This window comes from Oncorhynchus kisutch, unplaced genomic scaffold (assembly GCF_002021735.2).
Source record: "Oncorhynchus kisutch isolate 150728-3 unplaced genomic scaffold, Okis_V2 Okis04b-Okis11a_hom, whole genome shotgun sequence".
NCBI classification, from domain to species: domain Eukaryota; kingdom Metazoa; phylum Chordata; class Actinopteri; order Salmoniformes; family Salmonidae; genus Oncorhynchus; species Oncorhynchus kisutch.
In genome coordinates, this window is record NW_022261981.1 from 3,897,329 (window position 1) to 3,912,791 (window position 15,463).

The following is a 15,463-nucleotide window of genomic DNA, read 5'->3' on the forward strand; positions in this document are numbered from 1 at the left end:
TACTGTAACACACCCTGCCCCCATCTAGTTACTGTAACACACCCCACCCTGCCCCATCTAGTTACTGTAACACACCCTACCCTGCCCCATCTAGTTACTGTAACACACCCTACCCTGCCCCATCTAGTTACTGTAACACACCCTGCCCTGTCCCATCTAGTTAATGTAACACACCCTGCCCCATCTAGTTACTGTAACACACCCTGTCCCATCTAGTTACTGTAACACACCCTGCCCCATCTAGTTACTGTAACATACCCCACCCTGCCCCATCTAGTTACTGTAACACACCCTGCCCTGCCCCATCTAGTTACTGTAACACACCCTGCCCCATCTAGTTACTGTAACACACCCCACCCTGCCCCATCTAGTTACTGTAACACACACTGCCCCCATCTAGTTGCTGTAACACACCCCACCCTGCCCCATCTAGTTACTGTAACACACCCTGCCCCATCTAGTTGCTGTAACACACCCCACCCTGCCCCATCTAGTTATTGTAACACACCCTGCCCCATCTAGTTACTGTAACACACCCCACCCTGCCCCATCTAGTTACTGTAACAAACCCTGCCCCATCTAGTTACTGTAACACACCCTGCCCTGTCCCATCTAGTTACTGTAACACACCCTGCCCCATCTAGTTACTGTAACACACCCTGCCCCCATCTAGTTACTGTAACACACCCTGCCCCATCTAGTTACTGTAACACACCCCACCCTGCCCCATCTAGTTACTGTAACACACCCCACCCTGCCCCCATCTAGTTACTGTAACACACCCTGCCCCATCTAGTTACTGTAACACACCCCACCCTGCCCCCATCTAGTTACTGTAACACACCCCACCCTGCCCCCATCTAGTTACTGTAACACACCCTGCCCCATCTAGTTACTGTAACACACCCTGCCCCATCTAGTTACTGTAACACACCCCACCCTGCCCCCATCTAGTTACTGTAACACACCCCACCCTGCCCCATCTAGTTACTGTAACACACCCCACCCTGCCCCATCTAGTTACTGTAACACACCCTGTCCTATTTACTGTAACACAAAGCTAATATTAGGTGTAAACAATCTTTAATCAATGCCAATATGATGACATTTCACATGATCACTAGTACTGACTTTTCAATATGGTAGCGCCTCTGAATTATTCGTAAAAAAAAAACTAAAACATAAGTTCATTTTATTTCACATCCAGAAAGAATTTACAGTGTACAAATATGCAAATATAAATAAGTGATAAGAAAAAATAAAATAATGGAGACAATAAGCCTTTTAAATACACAGAACACAACCTCAATGGCACCCTATTCCCTATATAGTGCACTACTTTTAACCAGAGTCCTATGGCCAATGGCACCCTATTCCCTATATAGTGCACTACTTTTAACCAGAGTCCTATGGCCAATGGCACCCTATTCCCTATATAGTGCACTACTTTTAACCAGAGTCCTATGGCCAATGGCACCCTATTCCCTATATAGTGCACTACTTTTAACCAGAGTCCTATGGCCAATGGTACCCTATTCCCTATATAGTGCACTACTTTTAACCAGAGTCCTATGGCCAATGGTACCCTATTCCCTATATAATGTATTACTTTTGACCATATCTCTTTATCTGACTTAAATAAATAAAAGGTTAAATAAAATTAACAAAAAAAAATGTAGAAACTATACAGAATGTCTTTGTTCTGAAGTTCACCATCCCTTTTACAGAATATCTTTGTTTTGATTACCTGCTGAAGTAATCATCCTTTATAGAATGTCTTTGTTTTGATTATGTTGAAGTTTAGCATCCTTTATAGAATGTCTTTGTTTTGATTATGTTGAAGTTTAGCATCCTTTTTAGAATGTCTTTGTTTTGATTATGTTGAAGTTTAGCATCCTTTATAGAATGTCTTTGTTTTGATTATGTTGAAGTTTAGCATCCTTTTTAGAATGTCTTTGTTTTGATTATGTTGAAGTTTAGCATCCTTTATAGAATGTCTTTGTTTTGATTATGTTGAAGTTTAGCATCCTTTATAGAATATCTTTGTTTTGATTACCTGCTGAAGTAATCATCCTTTATAGAATGTCTTTGTTTTGATTATGTTGAAGTTTAGCATCCTTTATAGAATGTCTTTGTTTTGATTATGTTGAAGTTTAGCATCCTTTATAGAATGTCTTTGTTTTGATTATGTTGAAGTTTAGCATCCTTTATAGAATGTCTTTGTTTTGATTATGTTGAAGTTTAGCATCCTTTATGAAAAATATCTTTGTTTTGATCATGTTGAAGTTCACCATCCTTAACATAATATCTTTGTTGTGATCACCTGTTGTGGTTGACCATCCTTAACATAATATCTTTGTTGTGATCACCTGTTGTGGTTGACCATCCTTAACATAATATCTTTGTTGTGATCACCTGTTGTGGTTGACCATCCTTCACAACAAAGATATTATGTTATCACCTGTTGTGGTTGACCATCCTTAAATGAATGTCAGGCTTCCAGGTTTTATCCATGGAATGGATGTGCTCCTTAGCCTTCAACCTCAGTGCTGCGATGCTGGAACCATGTTCCAGGTCCTTAGCAGAGGGTACTTATCATTGAAGCTGCAGGGGCACTGGTAGAGTGGCGGGGCCACAGACTGCACCCCCTGCATGCCCTGTACCATCCCTTGGTGCACCATGCCATGTCCTGGGGGACTGTCGAGGAAGCTGTGGCTGTGAGAGTGGGAGTGGCTGGGGTAGGCAGGCTGAAAGTGAGGGCCCTGCCCTGGGCCTGCATATCCGGGGATAGTGTGCATCGGGTTGCCGCTGGACATGGGCGATGCCAGCCAGGGGTCCAGGGGTAATGGGTTGGACATGAGCCCCACATTGGATGGCATGGGCGACCGGTTGAAAGACAACATGGGGGAGTGGCGGAGCTTTGTTGACTTGGAGTCCATCTTCTCCTGACGTCTCCACTTAGCCCGACGGTTCTGGAACCACACCTGGACACGGACAGAGAGGATAGCGTAGTATTAGTCTACAGTAGTCACTCAGCAGTGCATTCTACATTGATGTAGTGCACACTACAACACAATAATGGTAGTAATAATACTATTTGTAGATTTTGTTGTTGTTGATGTTTTGCTTAAATTATTTATTTTTTAAATGACCTGAACTTAAATTATTCAGAATTCAAATGAATTTGGTTAGAGGCTGTGCAAGAGCCTGTGTAATTTAGTTAGAGGCTGTGTAATTTGGTTAGAGGCTGTGCAAGAGCCTGTGTAATTTGGTTAGAGGCTGTGTAATTTGGTTAGAGGCTGTGTAAGAGATTGTGTAATTTAGTTAGAGAATGTGTAAGAGGCTGTGTAATTTAGTTAGAGGCTGTAATTTAGTTCGAGACTGTGTAATTCTGTGTAATTTGGTTAGAGGCTGTGTAATTTAGTTAGAGGCTGTGTAAGAGTCTGTGTAATTCTGTGTAATTTGGTTAGAGGCTGTGTAATTTAGTTCGAGGTTGTGTAATTTAGTTAGAGGCTGTGTAATTTAGTTCGAGGCTGTGTAATTTAGTTAGAGGCTGTGTAAGAGGCTGTGTAATTCTGTGTAATTTGGTTAGAGGCTGTGTAATTTAGTTAGAGGCTGTGTAATTTAGTTAGAGGCTGTGTAATTTAGTTAGAGGCTGTGTAAGAGGCTGTGTAATTCTGTGTAATTTGGTTAGAGGCTGTGTAATTTAGTTCGAGCCTGTGTAATTTAGTTAGAGGCTGTGTAAGAGTCTGTGTAATTCTGTGTAATTTGGTTAGAGGCTGTGTAATTTAGTTCGAGGCTGTGTAATTTAGTTCGAGGCTGTGTAAGAGTCTGTGTAATTCTGTGTAATTTGGTTAGAGGCTGTGTAATTTAGTTAGAGTCTGTGTAATTTAGTTCGAGGCTGTGTAAGAGGCTGTGTAATTCTGTGTAATTTGGTTAGAGGCGGTGTAATTTAGTTAGAGGCTGTGTAATTTAGTTCGAGGCTGTGTAAGAGGCTGTGTAATTCTGTGTAATTTGGTTAGAGGCGGTGTAATTTAGTTAGAGGCTGTGTAATTTAGTTCGAGGCTGTGTAAGAGGCTGTGTAATTCTGTGTAATTTGGTTAGAGGCTGTGTAATTTAGTTAGAGGCTGTGTAATTTAGTTTGAGGCTGTGTAAGAGGCTGTGTAATTCTGTGTAATTTGGTTAGAGGCGGTGTAATTTAGTTAGAGGCTGTGTAATTCTGTGTAATTTATTTAACCTGTGGTAAGCTACTGGTTCCTACAGGTTAAACATAGTAATTGAACCAGTTTTTAAAAAGAGAAAACATTTAGCTTCACTCCAGTTTAAAGTGCCAGTGTACCAATATATTTGACGGCAACTGTATGAGAAAATGTATGAGAAGTCTCCACCTCCTGAATAGAATCTCTCAGCCAAAGGATGGGCCAAATTTCCCATCCCATTCCAACATTTGAAAGAGGAGAACATGTGTGCTGGTGGTGGTGGTAATAGTAGTGGTGGTTGTGGTAATAGTAGTGGTAGTGGTGGTGGTGGTAGTAGTAGTAGTGGTGGTTGTGGTAATAGTAGTAGTAGTGGTGGTGGTGGTAGTAGTGGTGGTGGTGGTAGTAGTGGTGGTGGTGGTAGTAGTAGTAGTGGTGGTTGTGGTAATAGTAGTGGTGGTGGTGGTGGTAGTAGTAGTAGTGGTGGTAATAGTAGTGGTGGTGGTAATAGTAGTAGTGGTGGTGGTGGTGGTAGTAGTGGTGGTGGTAGTAGTAGTAGTAGTGGTGGTTGTGGTAATAGTAGTGGTGGTAATAGTAGTGGTGGTGGTTGTGGTAATAGTAGTAGTAGTGGTAGTAGTAGTAGTGGTGGTGGTAATAGTAGTGGTGGTGGTTGTGGTAATAGTAGTGGTGGTGGTGGTAATAGTAGTAGTAGTGGTAGTGGTGGTGGTAATAGTAGTGATGGTGGTGGTGGTAATAGTATTGGTGGTGATGGTAATAGTAGTGATGGTGGTGGTGGTAATAGTATTGGTGGTGATGGTAATAGTAGTGATGGTGGTGGTGGTAATAGTAGTGGTAATAGTAGTGGTGGTGGTAATAGTTATAGTAGTGGTTGGTGGTGGTAATAGTAGTGATGGTGGTAATAGTAGTGATGGTGGTAATAGTAGTGGTGGTGGTAATAGTAGTGGTGGTGGTGGTAATAGTAGTGATGGTGGTGGTGGTGGTGGTGGTGGTAATAGTGGTGGTGCTGGTAATAATAGTGGTGGTTGTAATAGTAGTGGTAATAGTAGTGGTGGTGGTGGTAATAGTAGTGATGGTGGTAATAGTAGTGGTGGTGGTAATAGTAGTGGTGGTGGTAATAGTAGTGATGGTGGTGGTGGTGGTGGTGGTAATAGTGGTGGTGCTGGTAATAATAGTGGTGGGTGTAATAGTAGTGGTAATAGTAGTGGTGGTGGTGGTAATAGTAGTGATGGTGGTAATAGTAGTGGTGGTGGTGGTGGTAATAGTATTGGTGGTGGTGGTGGTAATAGTATTGGTGGTGGTGGTGGTAATAGTAGTGATGGTGGTGGTGGTAATAGTAGTGATGGTGGTGGTGGTAATAGTAGTGATGGTGGTGGTGGTAATAGTAGTGGTAATAGTAGTGGTGGTGGTAATAGTTATAGTAGTGGTTGGTGGTGGTAATAGTAATGGTGGTGGTGGTAATAGTAGTAGTAGTCATGGTACTGGTGGTGGTGGTAATAGTAGTAGTTGTAGTGGTGGTAATAGTAGTAGTTGTAGTGGTGGTAATAGTAGTAGTAGTAGTAGTAGTAGAAGTGGTGGTAATAGGGGGGTGGTGGTGGTAGTAGTGGTAGAAGGGCCAGTAGTAATTCTAGTCTAGTAATAGTTGACAGCCAAGGGCTCCATACCTGGACAGTATTATTAGTGTATAGTGATAGTAATAGTGGTATCAGATAGGTAGAGACTCAATAGAGTATTAATAGTGTATAGTGATTGTAATAGTAGTTTTAGATAGGTAGAGACTCAAGACAGTATTATTAGTGTATAGTAGTAGTATTAGATAGGTAGAGACTATACAGTATTATTAGTGTATAGTAGTAGTAGTATTAGATAGGTAGAGACTATACAGTATTATTAGTGTATAGTAGTATTAGATAGGTAGAGACTCAATACAGTATTATTAGTGTGTAGTAGTATTAGATAGGTAGAGACTCAATACAGTATTATTAGTGTGTAGTAGTATTAGATAGGTAGAGACTATACAGTATTACTAGTGTATAGTAGTAGTAGTATTAGATAGGTAGAGACTGTACAGTATTAATAGTGTGTAGTAGTAGTAGTAGTAGTATTAGATAGGTAGAGACTATACAGTATTAATAGTGTATAGTAGTAGTAGTATTAGATAGGTAGAGACTATACAGTATTAATAGTGTATGGTAGTAGTAGTATTAGTTAGGTAGAGACTATACAGTATTACTAGTGTGTAGTAGTAGTAGTATTAGTTAGGTAGAGACTATACAGTATTACTAGTGTGTAGTAGTAGTAGTAGTAGTATTAGATAGGTAGAGACTCAATACAGTATTATTAGTGTATAGTAGTATTAGATAGGTAGAGACTCAATACAGTATTATTAGTGTGTAGTAGTATTAGATAGGTAGAGACTCAATACAGTATTATTAGTGTATAGTAGTAGTAGTATTAGATAGGTGGAGACTATACAGTATTATTAGTGTATAGTAGTAGTAGTATTAGATAGGTAGAGACTATACAGTATTAATAGTGTATAGTAGTAGTAGTATTAGATAGGTAGAGACTATACAGTATTAATAGTGTATAGTAGTAGTAGTATTAGATAGGTAGAGACGATACAGTATTATTAGTGTGTAGTATTATTAGATAGGTAGAGGTTGCATACCTGGACACGGACCTCAAGGAGGTTGACCTTCATGGCCAGGAGCTCCCGGCTGTAGACGTCAGGGTAGTGGGACTTCTCAAAGGCCTTCTCCAACTCATGGAGCTGGAAGGTGGTGAAGGTGGTGCGGTTACGCCGGTGCTTCTTCTTAGGGCGGTCCTCCTTTGGAGGCTCGGGGGACTTTTCCCCGCTGCCCACCCCCTTCTGGAGATCTCCCAGGTCCCCGTCACACTCGTCCCTGGAGAAAAGGCCCGACTCTGAAGAGGAGACAGTCGAACAGGAGAGACGTGTGTGTTTAGGTATCTGTCTTCTTGCACTCGGTTCCTTCAGTAGTACCAGCTCTACTTACCAAAAGGCGACCTAATATGCAGCTCTCTCTACGGGTGATCTCATGGTCCCATTGGGACAGATGCCACCTGTTAAACCTGAGTGTCCTCATGTGGGAATAGATAGCTCTAATCTACACCAAGACTGTACTTGTCCTCTGCACCGCCCCAGACCTGATCATCTTTTCTAAGAAAACAGAGTGAGGTTGAAGCCCCACTACACATGGCTGATGGTAGAAAACAGGGTGAGGTTGAAGCCCCTCTACACATGGCTGACGGATGGTAGAAAACAGGGTGAGGTTGAAGCCCCTCTACACATGGCTGACGGATGGTAGAAAACAGGGTGAGGTTGAAGCCCCTCTACACATGGCTGACGGATGGTAGAAAACAGGGTGAGGTTGAAGCCCCACTACACATGGCTGACGGATGGTAGAAAACAGGGTGAGGTTGAAGCCCCACTACACATGGCTGATGGTAGAAAACAGGGTGACGTTGAAGCCCCACTACACATGGCTGATGGTAGAAAACAGGGTGACGTTGAAGCCCCACTACACATGGCTGATGGTAGAAAACAGGGTGAGGTTGAAGCCCCTCTACACATGGCTGACGGATGGTAGATCTAATCCGAGTTTGTTAATTTATTAATCCAAATCAATTGAGGCTCAAGATTATCATCAGATCGTTGACTTGGTAACAAACATGTGAGGCAGGAAAAGTGGTCTCCTTAAGTCACTATGCTGTAATGTTACAGTAATAGAAGGATATAATGTTGTTATAATAAACAAAATATTTGGTACACCATCCGTCAGCCATTCATCCCAGCCAGGCCTACTTAGTCAGTCAGTCGATATCCAACCTGTTATTTCTTATCCAAGCCTGGTCCTAGATCTGGTTGTGTAAAGGTGGAAACTACTAAGTTAAACATTGTAGCTATACTGTAGTGATAAACTGTAGTCTCTGAATCTTGAGAAAATTACAATCCAAGCACCGTGTGCTTTCAACTGTCTCTGTCTGTCCTCCTGGATGAGGTTAGCACCGTGTGCTTTCAACTGTCCCCATCTTTCCTCCTGGATGAGGTCAGCACCGTGTGCTTTCAACTGTCCCGGCCTTTCCTCCTGGATGAGGTTAGCACCGTGTGCTTTCAACTGTCCCTGTCTGTCCTCCTGGATGAGGTCAGCACCGTGTGCTTTCAACTGTCCCTGTCTGTCCTCCTGGATGAGGTTAGCACCGTGTGCTTTCAACTGTCCCAGTCTGTCCTCCTGGATGAGGTTAGCACCGTGTGCTTTCAACTGTCCCCATCTTTCCTCCTGGATGAGGTTAGCACCGTGTGCTTTCAACTGTCCCCATCTTTCCTCCTGGATGAGGTTAGCACCGTGTGCTTTCAACTGTCCCCATCTTTCCTCCTGGATGAGGTAATCTAAGTAAACATTGTGACTACTCACGGAGAAGTGAAAGTCTTGGATACAAGTCTTATATGAACTGCTATTTCACTGATGTTGTTGCTGTATATGTTACAGATGTTTATGAGCAGTTATTAGTGCCTATGTTGTCCATTATAATGCATTATGCATGTCTCATAAGAGGGTATTCATAGGAAGTGTTACTTTTGTTTATTTATTTTATTTAACTAGGCAAGTCAGTTAATTAAGAACAAATTCTTATTTACAATGACGGCCTAGGAACAGTGGGTTAACTGCCTTGTTCGGGGGCAGAACGACAGATTTTTACCTTGTCAACTCGGGGATTCGATCTAGCAACCTTTCAGTTACTGGCTCAACTCTCTAACCACTAGGCTACCTTCCGCCCTTTACCTTGTCTTCATGTAATAAACAACATCACCTAGTCAATCAATGAATTAACCTATAACAACCAAGGTACTGACCGTGAAAGGCAGAGTGCTGGGTGCTGTCCTCCAGGCTGGCCAGGTATCTGTAGGGATCTGACTGGCCCTGCTTCCCCTGGTGGGTCTCCAGGCCCTCAGTGTCCACCTCATGGGTCCGTTCGGACCCTACGGGAGTGAGCAGGAGGTACTGGTCCTTACTGAAGCCCAGGATCAGGTCAGTGCTGCGGAGCCGGCCTCCCCCACTAGACCCTCGTCCCGTCACCATGTCATTGTCTGGTGGCAGGCAGCCATCGTCCATCGTTCCCATGGTATCCATTGACAAATATGTCCAAGAAAAGCAGTATGTTGTCAAAGAGCACTTTGATGGGGGATGCAGAACTGTCTGTCCTTGGACTTTCTGTCAGTCTGCAAAACAGGGAAAGTTAGACACGTTGATCTCATGAACACAGGATTTTGCAGAACGGTTCTGTTGTGAAAGTGCACATGTGCCTCTTGCATATGCCTCTTGTTAATATTGTGTCGTAGCCCTTTCCTGCAGTCGAATGACCAGAAATGCCGTCTAGTGGCCTCAAGGGTGGAATGTTATTAATAATTAGTCAACATATTATTTTTTTTACGCACCGAAAATCCAGTGTTTTTATGCCAAACGGTTTTGTTATATTTCAGTCTTCTGTGATGTTTATAAAATGTAATATTGGGATGCAAACTCTAAATGTAATCCATTTAAACATATATATATGACATGGTGAAGGTGTCTTGCTTTTTTTAAACCCATAACCATGTGTGTGAGGTTTTATACTTTTGTTTCAAAGTATATTTGTTTAAGACTACCAAGAATCACTGTGTGACACTGATTTAGCCCACTGCAGTAAAATGTTATGCAATGACATATTGGTTTTAATGCATATTACTACGGTAACAATCATATTGGTTGTAATGCATATTACTACGGTAACAATCATATTGGTTGTAATGCATATTACTACGGTAACAATCATATTGGTTGTAATGCATATTACTACGGTAACAATCATATTGGTTGTAATGCATATTACTACGGTAACAATCATATTGGTTTTAATGCATATTACTACGGTAACAATCATATTGGTTTTAATGCATATTACTACGGTAACAATCCAATTGGTTGTAATGCATATTACTACGGTAACAATCCAATTGGTTGTAATGCATATTACTACGGTAACAATCATATTGGTTGTAATGCATATTACTACGGTAACAATCATATTGGTTGTAATGCATATTACTACGGTAACAATCATAATGGTTGTAATGCATATTACTACGGTAACAATCATATTGGTTGTAATGCATATTACTACGGTAACAATCATATTGGTTGTAATGCATATTACTACGGTAACAATCATATTGGTTTTAATGCATATTACTACGGTAACAATCAAGTTCCCTTCAGTTGGAAAACATTTGGGTATATTTGACGCTGATATGAACAATTCACATCTGATACTACTTGACATTTATTCATTATGTTCAATGCATGAAGGTACCTGGACTTATTTCTGTATCTTGCTTTGTCACATGTGCACCGGTTCGCATTAACATACAGTATCTCTATCCTAAAAACAATGTCAATTTGCCAGTTAGTTAAAAAAAATCTGATCTGAAATTATCAACATGTGTTTATCAAATCATATGTTATGTACAGCTAGCTACATTTATCAACAAGACCAAATCATATGTTATGTACAGCTAGCTACATTTATCAACAAGACCAATAAAGTATGGAATGGACCAGTTGAAAGATGAAACCGTAAATCTTTGACAATGAAACATAGGTCTATTAATAAATACTGTAGTTACTCCCCCCCCCAAAAAACATCTAAATCTGTCTTTGATTTTATTTTAAATTTTTAAGAGACAGATGTATTCAAATGAAGTAGCCTATACCTTTTGCCATTGGAAAAACAGACTGCAATGAAATGAACATTTATTTGAACAATAATTATCTTCAACAACAAATAGTTGTAACTAAGTGGTAGTAGTACTATCAACTCAAAATAAACAGCAATAATATCAGTAGCAGCATGTGTAAATATACTTACCTCTATCCAGGTAACTTACAGTACACACATCCTCTTCCAATGCTGAGCCGTGCATTGTGGTTCCTCTATCTGACAAGTTGTAAATGACAGCAGATGGGAGTTCTGGTAGCAGTGCACCTAGTCCTCCCAACCAGCTAAGTCCTTGAAAGTCTGCAAGCATATACGTGAGCAATGTAATAAGTACTTAAATGCTCTGTAACAAGGCAGGGGAGTTCCTCCCTCTTGGCTGCCTGCCCTAATCTTGTGGCCCAGGTGGGAGGTGGTAAGGTCAACATTGTAGCTCCTAAGACCTTCAGGTGCCTGCCCTAAACTTGTGGCCCAGGTGGGAGGAGGTAAGGTCAACGTTGTAGCTTCTAAGACCTTCAGGTGTGTCATCTTTTTTACCAGTTTCTCACAGCAGGAAATTAATCCTACATCAATAGGAAATGGGAATTATAATGAATGGACATTTTTGTAAGGGTTGCTAAAAAAAAATTGTTAGGGTAAATCAAGTCTGATATTTTAAAGTAGAAATTACAAACTTTGGTAGCCTCTTTAAAATGTTGAATAAAGTACAAGTTTGCATTTCCTCCTGTGCAGTGACCAAATTAAGATCGCACATACAGTTATGTATTAGCACCCTTGATAAAGATGAGCAAAAAAAAGACAGTATAAAATAACAATACAAATACAGAGATAAACTATATATACAAAAGTATGTGGACGCCCCTTCAAATGATTGGAGTCGGCTATTTCAGCCAAACATGTTCAAATCAAATTTTATTTGTCACATACACATGGTTAGCAGATGTTAATGCGAGTGTAGCGAAATGCTTGTGCTTCTAGTTCCGACAATGCAGTAATAACCAACAAGTAATCTAACTAACAATTCCAAAACTACTGTCTTATACACAGTGTAAGGGGATAAAGAATATGTACATAAAGATATATGAATGAGTGATGGTACAGAGCAGCATAGGCAAGATACAGTAGATGGTATCGAGTACAGTATATACATATGAGATGAGTAATGTAGGGTATGTAAACAAAGTGGCATAGTTTAAAGTGGCTAGTGATACATGTATTACATAAGGATGCAGTCGATGATATAGAGTACAGTATATACGTATGCATATGAGATGAATAATGTAGGGTAAGTAACATTATATAAGGTAGCATTGTTTAAAGTGGCTAGTGATATATTTACATCATTTCCCATCAATTCCCATTATTAAAGTGGCTGGAGTTGAGTCAGTGTCATCGTCAGTGTGTTGGCAGCAGCCACTCAATGTTAGTGGTGGCTGTTTAACAGTCTGATGGCCTTGAGATAGAAGTTGTTTTTCAGTCTCTCGGTCCCAGCTTTCAAATCAAATTTATTTGTCACATACACATGGTTAGCAGATGTTAATGCGAGTGTAGCTTTGATGCACCTGTACTGACCTCGCCTTCTGGATGATAGCGGGGTGAACAGGCAGTGGCTCGGTGGTTGTTGTTGCTGACAGGTGTATAAAAATCAAGCACACAGCCATGCAATCTCCATAGACAAACATTGGCAGTAGAATGGCCTTACTGAAGAGTTCAGTGACGTTCAACGTTGCACCGTCATAGGATGCCACCTTTCCAACAAGTCAGTTTGTCAAATTTCTGCACCTGCTAGAGCTCCCTCGGTCAAATGTGTTGTTATTGTGAAGTGGAAATGTCTAGGACCAATGTTCCGTGAACCGTGTTCAGCGAGTAAAAATCATCCGTCCTCGGTTGCAACACTCACTACAGAGTTGCAAACTGTCTCTGGAAGCAACATCAGCAAAATAACTGTTTGTCGGGAGCTTACGCAATGTCTCTGGAGCGGGAATCCTCACCGCCGACCCCGGACTAGAGGACACCACTGGACTGATGGTCGAGTCTGGAGTGAGTGGCGCCTCCGGCCTGGAGGGAGACTCTGGCAGATCCGGACTGGAGGGAGACTCTGGCGGATCCGGACTGCGACCCCTCGTAGGAGGTTCCGGTCTGCGGCATGTTGTAGGAGGTTCCGGTCTGTAGACTGTCGCCGGACTGGGTACTGTCGCCGGACGCTCTGGACTGGGTACTGTCGCCGGACGCTCTGGACTGGGTACTGTCGCCGGACGCTCTGGACTGGGTACTGTCGCCGGACGCTCTGGACTGGCGAGGCGCATTGTAGGCCTGGTGCGTGGTGCCGGCACTGGTGGTACCGAGCTGGGGACACGCACCTTAGAGTGAGTGCGGAAGCAGGAACAGGACACACCGGGTTGTGAAGGTGTACTGGAGACCTGGTGTGTATAGCCGGCATCAATTCTTCCGGAACTTTAACACAAGTTTCAGGCTGAGTACGAGGAACTGACACAGGTGGCGTCGGACAGCTAACACGCTCCTCGGGGCGAATGCCGTGCATACTACGCCAAACCAACAGCTCTCTCTTCACTCTCCTCCAATTTCATTAACAACTCCTCAAATGTCTCATAATCTCCCCTCCGTTCATTCTCCTCCAATCTGTCCAATAACTCCTCGACAATCTCAGACTCACCCCTCAACTTCGCCGACTGCTCCATGTGCGATATGAGATTGGCCTACCTCCCCGATGTCATTGCTGTCCTCTCTTGCTCCTAGGCAACTCCTCAGCCTGCGTCCAGGTTCCTGCTCCGTCCAAAATTTCCTCCCAGGTCCATTCCTCCTTAACGCTGCTTGGTCCTTTTACGGTGGGTTATTCTGTCACGTTCATGGTATGGAGGAGACCAAGGCGCAGCGTAAGATGAATACATACTTTTTAATGAAGACAAAGAACACTTAACAAACTATAGAAAACAACAAACCTGTTACGGTTTTCTTCTGGTGAAAGAGAGGAGGACCAAAATGCAGCATGGTTATCTTTATACATCTTTAATGAAAGATGAAAAATACGAACAATTTACAAAACAAGAACCGTGAAAAACCCGAAACAGCCCTATCTGGTGCAACAAACAGAGACAAGGAACAATCACCCACGAAATTCTCAAAGAATATGGCTGCCTAAATATGGTTCCCAATCAGAGACAACGATAAACACCTGCCTCTGATTGAGAACCACTCTAGGTAACCATAGACTTACCTAGAATACTATACTAAACACAATCCCATTAACTTCAAAACCCCTAGACAAAACAAAGCACATAAATCACCCATGTCACACCCTGGCCTGACCAAAATAATAAAGAAAACACAAAATACTAAGACCAGGGCGTGACAAAACCAACCGTGAAGCTATATAATACTAGTACAGGCAACTAGACCAAGACAATAACCCACGAATTACCCAAGGAATATGGCTGCCTAAATATGGTTCCCAATCAGAGACAACGATAAACAGCTGTCTCTATTTGAGAACCAATCTAGGCAACCATAGACATAAAAAACACCTAGACTAGTAAAACCCCATAAACATACAAAAACCCCTAGACAGTACAAAAACACACATCACCCATGTCACACCCTGACCTAACCAAAATATATAAAGAAAACAAAGAATACTCAGGTCAGGGTGTGACACCCGCAGCAATGTTCCAGCATCTAGTGGAAAGCCTACCCAGAAGAGTGGAGACAGTTACAACAGCAAAGGGGGAACCAACTCTATATTAATGCCCATGATTTTGGAATGAGATGTTTGGTCATGTAGTGTATATTGCAAGCAAAAATAAAAAAATAAATGATATTATTTTATACTAATACAATTGCTCGGAGAAAGACATTTTGTCTTAACATATAGTATAATTTCTTCCAAAAAGAGTTATCAAAATTTACTGGCACCCCTGTTTCAATAACTTTCAATACCTTACTTTGGAAGGATAATTTTTTATGAGATTGGACACGTCTAGGACCAATAGGATTAGGTAGGATTCTTAAACAGAGGAGGCTGGTGGGAGGAGCTATAGGACGGGCTTAATGTAATATAATGGAATAAATGGACCAGAGTCAAACATGTGGTTTCCATGCGTTTGATTTTATTCCATTCCAGCTATTACAATGACCCCGTCCTCCTATAGCTCCTCTCACCAGCCTCCACTGATCTTAGACCATTCCTCCATACAGAATCTTTCCCGATCTTTTATATCATTAATCTGCACTTATGTCCTGCCCTATTAAACTCAAACCAACAGGTTATCAATGGGGTTAAAGTCCTGAGACCGAGATGGTCAAATAACTATTTACTTGTGGATTTTGAGGATGCTCTGTCCGTACACTCCACGCTCGATTAGAACTAGACGCTCCTGGTGGGCTGGCGAGGCAGAGGAGAGAGTGCGTCATTAGTGTAGAAAAAAGAAAAGTAACAGATGGGACTGTCACCACGTAGC

The 15,463-nt window shown here is 41.8% G+C and overlaps 1 pseudogene; it reads right to left on the minus strand.

Moving 5' to 3' along the window:
* Positions 1-1,524: 1,524 nt before the first annotated feature.
* LOC109876047 (retinal homeobox protein Rx1-like) lies at positions 1,525-9,451 on the minus strand (annotated as a pseudogene).
* Between the last annotated feature and the right edge of the window lie 6,012 nt (positions 9,452-15,463).